This window comes from Peromyscus maniculatus, chromosome 14 (assembly GCF_049852395.1).
Source record: "Peromyscus maniculatus bairdii isolate BWxNUB_F1_BW_parent chromosome 14, HU_Pman_BW_mat_3.1, whole genome shotgun sequence".
NCBI lineage: Eukaryota > Metazoa > Chordata > Mammalia > Rodentia > Cricetidae > Peromyscus > Peromyscus maniculatus.
The window spans coordinates 76,173,601-76,187,665 of NC_134865.1; the positions used below are offsets into that span (position 1 = coordinate 76,173,601).

The 14,065-nt window shown below is 52.8% G+C and overlaps 1 protein-coding gene across 14 annotated transcripts in view; it reads right to left on the reverse strand.

The window, feature by feature from the left end:
• Clmn (calmin) overlaps window positions 1-14,065 on the reverse strand; it is a 103,768-nt gene that overhangs the window by 69,838 nt on the left and 19,865 nt on the right. The window contains exon 1 of one of the 14 annotated variants that reach the window (XM_076551320.1): window positions 13,950-13,992. The exons of the other annotated variants lie outside the window; for them this stretch is intronic. The gene's annotated coding sequence lies outside the window, so the exon portion shown is untranslated. Of the gene's footprint in view, window positions 1-13,949; window positions 13,993-14,065 lie in introns of those variants that run through there. 14 annotated transcript variants of the gene reach the window in all.

The window sequence follows — 14,065 nt, forward strand, 5'->3', positions numbered from 1 at the left end:
AACCCCTTGGAGTCCATCTGGTGTCTGTAATTGCAGGGTGTTGACTGGCAGCCCCCTAAGGTTCTCCCTGCAGGTCCCCATCCAGCCCTAAGAGTCATAGGGCTTACTGGGGTCTCGCATCTCACTGGCCTGTGTGATCCAGAAGGGAGAGACAAAATAGCATGCGCACTCAAGGAAGAGGCTGGCTCCAACCAGCTTTTGTGGGAGAAGGCCTTCCGGGACTTGCACTAGGAACAAACTCAGAATGGAGTTGTTAGTTGGAAGGGTATGAGGTGAGCTGGGTGGAGCCCAGAGCTGCTGGAAGAAAGGGCCACAGAGGAGTCCGGACACCTTGAGTGTGTCCTATGAGCTGTGCAAACAGAAACAGTAGCAGCACCCGTGTGGGGCGGAGGGGGCGTGTTTTTAAAAAGGAAGCATGGCGAGGAGAGCTGGCGAGGGGTTTTACACGACACTCATTAATCATTGGTTCTCAGGGTCACTGGTCAGCAGCCCCATCAGATCCGCAGATCTTCTGATCCGGATTAAACATGCTTTCTCCACACGAATAAATCCTCACTCTGGCCTTGCTTACCCATTCAGTGGCCTACCATTACTAATCAGCCCCTTAAGATAGCCTGAACTCAGGCTTGGGGAGAGTCTCAGAACTACCCCAAACCACGCACAGAGGCCAATGCACAGGCAGCCACAGAGAATAGGCCTCCCTTCCTACAAGAGGCAGGTGGCACAGTTAATACTCAACCCTCCCAATCCCATGCCTCTCGGGACAGCCACCACCTCAGAATAACAGCTTAACTTCATGGGTCAACCTGACAAGTCCATGGAACACAAAGATTTGGCCATTATTCTAGATGTTTCAACAAAGGCATTTTTCAAATGAGATGAATACCAAAACCTGTTAAGATGACAGCTATCCATAATGTGGGTGGGCCTCATCTAATCATTTAAAGGCATGAATAGTATCAAGATGGACCACTGATGGAGAAGGAATCCTGCCAGGAGGCAGCCTTCATACTTCAACCAAACTCCAAACTCGCCCTTGGGCCTGCAGTCTGCAGACCTACCCTGCAGCGTCTGGACCAGTCATGCCTCCATCGCTGCATAAGCTAATTCTCAAAATAAACCCATGTACAAACACACCGAGTGGTAGCTGCTTCTGTAGCCAATCTGGACTCCTCGGAAATAAAGTGACCTGTGGCACAGCTGAGCCTGAGAAGGAGAGGAGAGGGCACTGCCTGTGTGTCAGACTCTTTGTGGGGAATAATTGGCTATGGCCCTGACCAGATCAATTTCTCATTTTCACTTCCTGGTGAATCATATTCCAGCAGCTGGCTGGAATGAGAAGGAACAAGCCATTCTCTTCATGCCCAGACAGAACTCTGTTTAACATTTACTTTCAGCCAGCTTGAAGGCGGTGTGTGTGTGTGTGTGTGTGTGTGTGTGTGTGTGTGTGTGTATGTCCCCATCCCAGTGAAATTCTCCAGCTTTGTGGAAAAGAACAGACTGCTTTAAAGATCTACAGTCTGAGCATCAGAGTTCTCCATAGCAACAGCCCTCCCACATCCCCAAACCCCCTCCCCCACCTGCCCCACACAGGCCTTTAGGAACCCCAGCTAGCTTCCTCACAGAAACTGGATATATCATAGGCAGCCACTGCAGAAGCTATGGCCATTCAGGAACCACATGGGTTCTGTGTTTTATTTATTATTTAAAATTTTTTCAGGCACTGTATTTTGATCATATTCTTTCCCCTCCTCTAACCCCTCCCAGATCCTCCCCACCTCTCCACCCATCCATCTTCATGGTCTTTCTCTATCAATACAAAAATGAAAAAAAAAAAAAAGCCAACAATATAAAAACAAACAGACAAAACACCATGGAGTCCATTTTGTGTTGGCCAATTGCTCCTGGGCATGGGGTCTGCCCTGGAGTGTGATTGATAGACCCAGCGAAACTCCATTTGAAGAAAACTGATTTCCCTTTCCCAGCAGGTATCAATTGCAAATACTTTCTTGGTTAGGAATAGGATCTCAGTGCTGGGGATTTTGTCTGGCTTGAACCTACAGAGGTTGTGTGCAGGCTGTCACAGTCTCTGTGAGTTTACATGTGCAACAGTCCTGTTGTGTCCATATTGGATGATGCTAAAGTGGCCAAGAACCCAAGAGCTGGAGATGACTCAGTGGTTAATAGCATTGTCTGCCCTTCCAGAGGACCTAGGTTCTATTCCCAGCATCCACATGATGGCTTATAACCACCTGTTACTCCAGTTCCAGGGATCTGGCACCCTCTTCTGGCCTCTATGGGCACTGCACACACATGGTATACATACACACATGCAGCCAAACACTCATATGCATAAAATAAAATAATCTTTTAAACACTTTACCCAAAGGCAATGCTAGATTTGCTAGTAAGCCTCCTATTTCTCCCTGGGAACATCTCCAGCCCTAGGCAATCACACTGTCTGTCTAGCTGTCCCTAGAGACTTGGAGCATTTCATATCAGTGGATCCATACAACATGCAGCCTTTGTGACTGGCTTCCTTCAGTTCCTATAATGTTGCAATGTCCATCAGCATTGCAATCTTATTTACAATAATCCACAGCATGTCAATGGTAGCATCTCTCAATGTTTTATCCCTTTTGATGGCTGAGTAATATTCTATAATATGGATCTACCACAGTTTAAGGGTCCAGCATGATCTGCAGTTTGTGTGATGGACTTTGGAATTGCTGATGGGCATTTGGGGCTGTGATTCTGCTATGAGCCTTTACGGGATTGGTTTATGTTCTGAGACAGAGTCCACCACAATAACCTCTTGTCAGTGTGTTTGCTGTCTGCCCTCCTCTCTTGTGGTGATCCTTAAAAGCATCTCGGGTCAGATCTCTGCAACCCTACTCCTCAAGTCTTGATTTTCTCTCCACTGCTCTGTTTGGAAATGCTTGGCATTTTTCTTTCCTCTTCCAGCAGCCCCGCGCTATGCTGACAGCTTCCAGGCTTCCTAGGGCTGCATAGTGCCCCCAATCCTGACGTTCATCAGCATTTGTGCCCATTCTGTCCAGACATGGTGGCTGCAGGCCTGTGATGAGCTGGCTTGTAATCTTGTGGTCAAGCAGCAAACACACTGTCACATGTGTGTCATGTATGTTAGGTTCCTGAGCATCCTGGGACCCTGCTCTGGCCATGGGTAGGAGGGAAGCACCCCCTGAGTGTCGGAATGCTGGTTCCTCCCACTGTGCGGTCCCTGTGAACTTTTTTCCTCTCCACGTAGCTGCTTGAAGAGGAGACCCCTCCCACACCTCCTCCTTGGTCTAGTATGTGTCTGTGGGACTTTTATGAGACAGTCATGTCACTCAACCTTTCAACGAACACTAAGCTCAGAGAGGAATCAGCCAGTGATGCTGGATCTGGGGACACAGCAAGGATGCACCCTCACAGGCAAGGTTGAGGAATCTGGTACAGAGAGGTCACCAGGCAGTGGGGGAAAATGTGTGCAAGGTACAGGTTGTACTGGGGACAGCAACCAGTGAGCAGGGAGACGCACAGACGAGAGAGAGGAGGGGGGATAGAGAATGGGGCAAAGGAGAAGCTATAACGATGCTTCAACCTGGGAGGCTCCTGTGACACACACACACACACACACACACACACACACACACACACACACACACACACACACCGGGGGCGGGGTGGGAGACATCTAGCAATTGCTGGCGACACTGTAGGTTTTTACACTGGGAGGGCAGAAGCTAATGGCATGTAGGTTTCAGAAACCAGTGTACAACTGTCCAGCCACAAAGCACAAAGCAGACCTCACAGAGTTGCCCTGAGCACAAGAGTCTCGGTGCTGAGGAGAAGAAGCCTGACTCAAAGGAAGAGGTCACTGGATCTAGAGCCAGGGAAGCCAGAAGTGAGACACACGCACACACACACACACATGCACGCACACACGCACACCTGCACGTGCACTTTATATGCAGATGGTCCCCAACCCATGACCCCCCAATATCCAGTTTCTCCCTTTCAAGAACACAGTAGAAAAACCCCGCTTGCATGTAAATTTGGCTCCTTCCCCAGGCCAGCCATGTGCAGCCAATCACCTCTGGATGTTGAGCTTCGCAAACGCCCACGCCACTGCTGACCCTAGCTGGGGCATGCAAACGTGGGGCACAGGGGACACGTTTCCTATGGGCAATGTTTACAGTTCCAGAGGGTTCAATCAGGATGTGGGCCCATTCCAAGTCAAGGAGTACCTACGTATCTCTCCAGCTCGACTCACATCCCTGGTCCTATCTAGTTCAGCACAGTACACATCGCAGCATGCTCAGAACATGAAATCAACACATGGTGAGGACTGACTGGCTGCAGGCGGAGGAAGGACAGAGGGACAGAAGCGGAGTTCACATCACCTGATGGTGCTGTGAGCCTCCACGGGGGCCAAAGCCAAGGGGCTAGGGACAGGCCTTACCCTTCCCAAGCCTTCCCGGAGAAAAGCCTCTAACACCTGAGAGAGACAGGTGACACCACCAAACACCTCAGGTTGTCCCTGTTCTTAATCCAGTCAGGCTCAACTCCAGTGGCTGCTTGAGACTATGTGGGTCCTGTGGTTCAGAGGCTAAGAGGCAGCTAGCCTGCTCACCCCCATGCTCAGGGGTAGGCATCCCAGCTCAGTGGTGCAGCAGGCCAGAAACACAATAAACAGCTGGCCCATATAAACCCTCAAGGTGTCCTTCACATCTTTGGGGGAGGTGTCTTTTTAGGATGGAATTTTAAAATAATGTAGCCTTCCAAGAATAAAAGCTTCCCCCCTACATACATGCGTGTGTTAATAATACCATGCCTCCCATCTAGAGCTGTTTCTGCCCTGCATAAGGCCCTTGGCAATGGCTCTCAGATGCAGGGCTCAGAATGCTCAGTCTCGCCAACCCACAGGCCAGCACAGGAGACTGTGAGCTTATGGCTGACCATATTCTGTGACATTCCTTGCCACATTTTGAAGCTTCCCTAAAAACATCAAGAGTCCTGGGAATCTATAGGTGTCACCATTACCCAGCAGAAGAGATTCTATCAGATGTGACTACCTTGGGGATCTGGGGTGGCTCTCCTGGTTCTCAGGATGAGCCTCGGATAGCAGCAGAGGGGCCTCGGGGAGAGGGAGACAGGCGGGAGCTGACTCAGCAGGCAGAAGGGAAGCGGACCTCTGACAGGAGAAGATGCCCAGCCAGAAAAACGGAGGAAGGAGTCACATTCCAAGAAATGCATATGGCCTCTACAGGCTAAAGATAGCCGAGTATCAGCTGCCCAGTGTCTTGACTGCCACCAGGGACAGTCACAGGCTCTGGCCTGCAGAACTGAAAGATAAAATAGTTGTGACAATCGGTACCAATAGCCAGAGGGATCCACACACCACCTCATGGTGCCGGAGGTACCAAGTGCCGGGGCAGCTGCCCTTCTAGGGGCCTGCCCTCCTACCACCCTGGTACTCTGGAATGCAGCAGCTGGTTCTCTCATGGAGGCACAGGGTTAGGGGTGCAGAGAAGGTGGGGACATTCAGAGCAGGAGGCTCTGACACCGGAGCAGACCCCCATGAAAATGTGCCCGGATCTCTCACTGAGATCAAGCCAGCCACTATCACCATGATCAACACCTCCCATTCTCGCCTGGCTTCCACCCGATCCCATCAAATCCACCACTTCTGCCCAAGAGTCATAATAAAAGAAACCACCTTGGCTAGCTAGAGTGGACCACGGGGGCTGTGCTCATCTCTGGTCCCTAGTGACAACACCCACTCAGGGCTAAACACACGTGGGTGCTTCCTGTCCATCTGAGGCTTGGCTCCCATGAAGGAAACCACCTGTCAGCTCCTGGGTGCCAAATGCCTCACAAGTCTGGCGACGGCTCCTTCCAGACTCTTCCACCCACCCACCCGGCTCCGCATCTAGAAGGCTCCCGTCTTATTTGCCACTAAGCACCTTGACAGCCACAGCCTGTGCCAGAAGGAAAATAAACCCAAACACCAGCATGCTCCATGGAAATGCCCCTGGCCACAGCAGCTGCCTCCCCTCCCCAGAGGCTCCTTATTGGCTGGAACAAACGCTTCTTCAGCAGAGCTCTACCAAAGGGACCAGCTCCCTGGGGAGGCTGCACCTGGCTCTTGCAAAGTGGCGCCCTCCTGAGAAAACAATCGGGCCACGGTTCAGAGCCCCAGAGCTCAGTTCCTGTCCTATGTGATCCAGTATCTCTCTCCATGTAGGCACATGCCCTAAGATGTCACCAGAAATGGGGATGAGAGGAAAGATGCCAAGAGCTCATCTGAGCTGGAGGGACCAGAGGGACACACCAAGTGGCCCAGAGCAGCGAAGCCATCACAAGGGGGCACTCACACGGCACAGGACACAGGAAGGGTGGAGGCACAAAGAGGAAAAAGTGGCATTCAAAGTATATTATACAGACGCCCTCAAAGTAAGGGCAGGATGCACAGGGTGCCTACTATGCTGCTGGTACCAGCCAAGGAGTGGTGAGTCTACCCATGACGGAGTTCGACATCACTGCAGGCCCGGGAACAGCTCCCAAAGGCGTCCAGCGCCTGGGGACAGTTGAAGAACCAGCGTGAGGTCACTGTGAATGTCAGCCCCACACGGCTCCAGTCTGAGCTAAGCATGCCCTCGGAAAAGTCCAGAAAGAAAACGCATCACGTGAACTGTGAGCCACACGGGGCGGCTGCAGGTGGATGATTTGATTTCTCCTCTGTGGTTTTTGGTATCATCCATAGACAGCGGCCATGTACTGCTTTGCAAACCAGAACTGATGCTATTTTTACAAGTCTCTAGAGAGTTCACCGCCTCTCCTAGAATGGCTTAAAATAACAGCACAAACTCCCCTACCGCCATCTCCAACCAGCTCCATGACAAGAGGCACTCTGTCCCCGGGAAGGCGAAGAGAAGCAGAACCCTGACAAGAACAGAGGTGAAGGCAGATGATGAAATGCCCCTGGCTATGGAGATGGGGAAGGGGGCACAGGCCAAGGAATGCATGTGACCCCTACAAGCTAAAGACAGCAAGGAACCAGCTAACTGGTACTTTGACAGTCACAGGTGACTGCAAAAGACTCTGATCCGCAGACCTGGGAGATGATGATGCAGCTGTGGCAATCTGTCCCAATAAGCAGCCAGAGGAGTCGCATACTTATGCGACTGGTACTGGGAGCTATTGACTCTCGGGGCGCCTGCTTTTCTCAGGACATCCTTCCTGCCCATGTGCTCCAGCATGCAGCAGGTGCTCCCTGAGTCTGCTCCTGCTACACCAGTGGTGTAGGGTTAAGGGATGTAGAGAATACAGGGACACTCAGAGCGGGAAGCCTGGGTGCTTGGGTTCTTAGACCCAAGACACAGGCTCCTCACGCTCCTCACTCACCGTCTCACCTCCCAATTTTTCCCGTGTTATTAGACAACGCCTTGACTTGAAATAGTTTCAGGGAGGAACCTGAGAACACTCTGCCCTCACACGGTCTCAAGGGGACACAAAGTACCCTCCAATCTCACCTGCTCACAGATCTCCAGCCTGGCACAGACAAAGCACTGGTGTGCCATGAAAACCCTGCTCTCTCAGGAGCCAGGACCAACTTGTCGGGGAAGCCAAGAGCGCTGAGAGAGGCAGGAGCTCACAGCATCAGGTGCCAGGGAGGCACGAGACAGCCATGACAGCTCTGGTCCCACCCAGCACAGGCCACCAGTCATGTGCCAAGGCCAGGTAGCAGGAACCAGGGACAAGTGGGCAGTATAGCTGAGAGCAGGGTGAAGGTCAGAGAACAGAGGGGATGTACATGAGAGACTGGAAAGGAATAGCCAGGAAACAGGCAATCTTGACAGAACAAGAGAATGGAGATATCTTCTCTCCCTCCCTCCCTCCCTCCTTCCCTCCCTCCCTCCCTCCCTCCCTCCCTCCCTCCCTCCCTCCCTCCCTCCCTCCCTTCCTTCCTCCCTCCCCCTCCCTCTCTTCTCCTCTTTCCTTCCTTTCCACTCTCCTTTCCCAACCCCTTCCTCCTTTTCAAACTTCTGTTGCTTAATCAAATCAAATGCATACACACACTCCAAGCCCCCTCCCCACAACCCCCATCCCTCATCTACTAGGCTGTGGTCTTCATCAACAGCCTCTCTGGATCCCAGCCCCCGTCCCCAACCTGGTGATGGAGCGGCAGGGTCTACAGGACCAGGGCAGCTCAGGTAGAGGTCAGAACCACCCACCCCTCCTCTGTGGGCCCCCCTGCTTGGGAAATGAAACAACAGAATCACATTGTGAGCAGCACAAGGTTCAGCACCTGTCCAGTTGTCCCTGGTTGATGGTGCGGACCCAGGCTCCCTCTCTCCTCAGGGATCCAAGGGTCTGGGGTCACCCAAAAGCCTACAGTCTCCAGGGAACAGTATCAATATCCCAAAGGGGGGTGGTGTAGAGAAAGAGGCCAGTGCCTCCTACTCCTGCCAGCTCTCAGCATGCTGGTGAGAGCCTGCTGGATGCCAGCAAGAGGTCCTGGTCCCATTGCGTGGCTGGCATGGGAAGGATGGGGGACAGCAGGGCCGGAGTTCGGCGGCAAGCTGCTCCCTCCACAGCGCCCTCCACCCCCGGCCAAGCAGCCAGAGTCCTTAGCACCCTTTGCCGTCCATAGTCCAAAGTGAGGTGAATACGTGCACACTTCTAAAGACAGAGCCAGTATTCATTTAACAAATGTTTTGCCTCTTGGACCTCAGGCAATGAAGAGACAGAAGTGGAGGAGAGCCAGGTTCCACCCTGGGCAGCTGCCCAGCAGAGGCCACAGGTAGATCAGCAAGTGGCACCGAGGGACAAGCAAGGCAAGAGCTAGAAGGAGCAGGAGCCACAGAGGGCTCTCCGAGAAACGGCCGTGGACCCGCCTCTTGAGAGACGAGCAGTTTTCTGGGCTGAAAGAGCTCTTGGCACCAAAGGGAAAACATGAGGAAGATAGCCTGATGGGGAGTCTGCAGGGACAAAGGTCAGCAGTCTCATGTTGACCAAAGCACTTGGCCACCGACGCTGACCTAGTCAAGTGCTTCCTGGCCCCGGGACCTGTGTTCTTAGGGTTTCCTCTGCCCACGGTACTTCTCTCTCAAATTTTTGCCTGCTGAGTTTGCATTGTTCCATCTCCTCGGAGAAACTTTCCCTGTCCGCCCGCCCCCCCCAGGAGTCTCTCCTGTCATTTCCCACTTGTTACCGTAACAAATTACCCCAAACATGGTGGCCTAAAACAGCACAAATGTATCTTATAACCCTGGAGGTCAAATGCCAGAAAAGAGCAAGGCCTGGCTTCGTTCCAGACTCCCTTTCGGAAGTTTCAAGGAGTGCTCAAGTATTCTGTGTTCCTCTTCTTTCCCATCCTTTGTTTGTTACAGTTGCTAAGACGCTCTCTCACTGGCCTGGACCTCACTAAATAGACTAAGCATCACAGTCCCAGGGGCTTCAGCCATGCCTGTGTCCAGCCCATAGCACAGCGTGTGGGAGGGGGCAATGGTTTGGATATGAAAGGTCCCCCATGGGCTTACATGCCGAATACTTCATTCCCAGCTATGGCGCTATTTAAGGAGGCTCTGAAACAGGAAGGTCTGAGACCCAAATAAAGGAAGTAGGTCAGTGGGGTTGTACCTTTGAAGGTTGTACCTGCCCCCAGTCCCTTCCTCTATCTCTGCTTCCCGCCAGCCATGAAGTGAACAGTGCCTCCTGCCCACAAGCCTGTCCCCTGAGGTTCCACCCAAGCGCAAAGGGTCAAGTGGTCACATGTACACCCTCTGAAACAGGAGTCAGTCCTTCCTCCTTCACACTGCTCCCTCTAGTACTGTGATCACAGTAAGGTAAGAGTAACTGATACCAGGGCTGTCGGCTCACTGGGTAAGAACACTTGCTGAACAAGCCTGGGGACCTGGGTTCAAACCCCCAGAACAGGTGTAAACATCTGGAGTAGGGGCTGGAGAGGTGGCTCAGTGGTTAAGAGCACTGGCTGCTCTTCCAGAGGACTCAGGTTCATTTCCCAGCACCCACATGGCAGCTCACAACTGTCTATAACTCTTGTTTTGGGGATCCAACACCCTCACACAAGCATACATCCAGGAAAACCACTAATGTACCTAAAATACAAATAAATAATTTTAAAAAAAATAAAGCCTGTGTGTAGACATGCACCCGGTGCTGGGGGGCAGGGGACAGGGCTGGCTGGGGCTGGCTGGGGCTGGCTGGCCACCAGCCTGAGCTCAATGTTTTTTAGTGAGAGACCCTGTGCCAAGAGAATAAGGCCAAGCAGATAGAGCAGGACACCCAACATCCTCCTTTGGCCTCTACATGTGCACGCACGCATGTGCATGCATACACACACACACACACACACACACACACACACACACACACACACTTTTTTAAAAAGTAACTAACGTAGGTGGTGAGTATACAACTGAAGCTGGCAGGTGATAGAGCTGGCCCCCACACTCTCAAAATTCAGTCATGACTCTGAAGAACTCTGTTCTGATGGGAGGTGGAATTAAGTCTCCATGAGACCTTGCCCAGACCTTCTCAGTGAGGATGGTACCCATTTTCCCATCCTACCCACCATTCCCTAAGATGGACACCATAGCTTGGCTCCTACGCTGAATCACAAACACTTGGGTGCCTGGAAGCCTTGGTCTTACTACCTGGGTATCTTCTGACTGACCATGTGATCGTGGTCAAGTCCCTTGTCCCCTGAATGTACAGGGCAGCATGGGGAGTACACACAACACTACACCACACAAGCAGCACAGAGAGAGGACCGGCCGGCTGTCACCCCCTGGTCACCCCCATGGTGTGGGCTGAGTCCTGGGATTATAGGTGGGCCACCCCTTCAGGCTTTTCATGTAGGTACTTTCACATCACTATTCTCATGGTACCTGAGGGAGCGACAGGAAGGAGGTTAAGATATGGGGAACACCCCCCACCCCCCGCCAGCGTGTCCTCAGCTCACCCTGCTCTCTGAGGCACCTGTGAAACAGACATCGACAGCCAGTGACAGAACACAGTGGACGTAACGAACGGTCCCCATGCTGTGTCAGGCCAGGTCACGGCTTCGCCATCTGTCAACTCTAGTTCCAGCCAGAGGAGAAGATTAAGATGTAAAGAGGTCAGGACTGGATGGAGGCCCTGCGGTCGGAGCTGGGAGTTACAGGAGAGATGCTGCTTGCCACAGCCACCCCACAGTTCCCTTCTCACCCTCCTCCATGACTGAGAACCCCCTCTTTGTGGGGGGAACCCCATTAACCAGTCTCCTTTCCAGTTTCTTGTGATTATGTTTCAGCCAATGAGATCTGAGCAAGAACGCTACAAGGCACTTTTCAAAACTTTTCCACAAAACACTGGCATTTACTAATTCTTATCTTACTTTCTTCCAACCTGTTCCCTCAAACACTGATGTGACGGCTGGAGCTCTAGCAGTCACCTTGGACCATAAGGTCACATATGGGGTATGGCAGAACTGTGAGCTAGGAGGTGCCTGGGTCCCTGCAGGTTTGGGGGGACCTGCCACATGGCTTTGGACTGCATGCATAGAAATGCTCTTCTGAGCCGGGCGGTGGTGGTGCACACCTTTAATCCCAGCACTTGGGAGGCAGAGCCAGGCGGATCTCTGTGAGTTCGAGGCCAGTGAGATCCAGGACAGGCACCAAAACTACACAGAGAAACCCTGTCTTAAAAAAAAAAAAAAAAAAAAAAAAGAAAGAAAGAAAAAGAAAGAAAGAAAGGAAGGAAGGAAGGAAGGAAGGAAGGAAGGAAGGAAGGAAGGAAGGAAGGAAGGAAGGAAGGAAGGAAGAAAGAAAGAAAGAAAGAAAAGAAATGCCTGGCCCCTGGTCTGTCTGAGGCCAAAGCTTATGCTCTTGAACCTCGTGTCAGTCAGTAAGAAAAGAATGTGCGCTCATGGAAGTCGCTGGTGAGGGTAAAGGCTCACCAGCTGGAGCTTCCGGGACAGCTCGGGGCTGGGGGCCGCAGGAGTCGGAGTGAAGGGCGGGCCAGCCGAGCCCTCCCTGCCGCTCTCCTGAAGGTCTGGCTTTACCAGTCTTGAAAGAACCCGGCCGCGCCTCCTGGACAAGGAAGCTCTGTGCTGCAGGAGTTTATGAGGGAGAGATTTCAAAGGTCAGCCTACTTATGACGTCATCCGTCACAGAACCCCCAGCAGAGTGGCCACCTCTGTCCGGAATGGACCGAATCCTACAAGAAAGCAGGTCTTTTGAGGAGCCAAGCACAGACCCCAAACAGAAGAGCCAGTCAGGCAGAAACGAGAGCTTTCGCGACAGGAATGTGACGCCCATACACACCACTTGTGATGACCCCTACACACACGCTCCTTTTGGGTGGGGGGAGGGGGGTGTTGGTGGTTCCTTGAGACAGGGTCTCTCTGTGTAGCCCTGGCTGTCCTGGAACTCACTATGTAGACCAGGTTGGCCTGGAGATCTGCTTGTCTCTGTCTCCCAAGTGCTGGGATTAGAGGCATGTGCCACCACATCCAGCTTTACAAAGAAGTCTTATATCTGTGTGTGTGTGTGTGTGTGTGTGTGTGTGTGTGTCAGGAGCCTGTGGCAAGTGTGTGTGTGTGTGTGTGTGTGTGTGTGTGTGTGTGTGTGTGTGTATGACAGGAGCCTGCGGCAAGTGTGTGTGTGTGTGTGTGTATGTGTGTGTGTGTGTGTGTGTGTGTGTGTGTGTGTGTGTGTGACAGGAGCCTCAGGCACTGAGGACAGTGGCCAGGACTGCACGGCCAGCTGACACCAGACTGTCACAGCAGCTGTCTCACGGCAGAGGCATGCAATGACCTGCTCAGGCCACAGTGCCCACTCAAGCCCCGAGCTCCTGCCCACGAGTCCTCGGGGGAAACTGGGGTACCTGCGTAATTCCCTGAGCTGGCTTCCCAGTCCTGTAATTCCTTCCTCCCTGTCTCCCTTTCTTCCTGGAGCTGACAATCTGGACTGGGAGAGGAGAGAGGGACCTGCTGGGCACATCTGGCCACATCTGGCTGGAGCCAGTGCAGCAAGAGTGACAGCTCAGCTCTGCGGTGGGGGAGGGGAGGGGAGGGCAGGGGAGGGCAGGGACTTGCACATTTTGTGGGAATGATAGTCCTTGAGTTTTGGCTTATACCCATGAAAATGGAGGTGGGGATAAAGCACCACTCCCGACGAGTCATGAAATGTTCACCGGACCTTTCCACAGCACCTCGTCTACTCAGTACCACAGGAACAATGGCGCCACCGTGACTCTGGCATCTCCCTTCCAAGCTGTGGTCTGTGGAGAGCACAGTGCGGGAACAGAAGCCTCGCCTGGGGACTCTGTCAGTCTGGGGACATTCTTACTCTGGGGTGGCTCAGACACCCGACAAGAATGTGAGGTGCCCTGCAAGAGGCAGGGCTTCCCTGCCCCCTGGTATTGGGGGAATCACTCTCAACTAGGGGGTAACCTGTGCCTGGAAGGGTATTCAACAGTACTGGGGCCTCTACCCCACCCCATCCCCTACCTCCCAGGAAAAAAAAGCACCCCTGAAGTCATGAAACCCCAAACCTCTCCAGAGGTTATGAAATCCTCCCTGTTTTGTGACTGACTCTGCCTGAGGTAAGCATCGTCTGAGGCCTCAGCTGGAAAGCACACAGACGGGTTCCCTCCCTGGGAAGCCAAAGATTCCCACATGGGTGGTGCCCACTGGAGGAGAGCCCCACAGGGACCTAGAAGACCACAGACTTGTCCCAGGGCACTCGCCGTGGACCAGCAATGAGGACTGGAAAGCACCTGGCTACCAAGGGGAGGAGCCAGGACTGGAGCTGGGATCTCAAGTTCTTCTGACTCACCACACCCCTTCCTGCTGGGACCATTTCAGCATCTGGGCTCACAGCTGAGTCCCAGACCCGCCCTCCCCCCCCTTGTTTCTCAAGGCAGCTACTTCTTACCCTTCAGTCCCTGTTTTCCGGAAGTTCAGCCATTTGGCTCCTTCCTCCAGCCAGATTACCCTGGGGCCCTTCCACATCTTAGGTAGCCAGAAAACGCTCACCCTGTGACCCAAGCC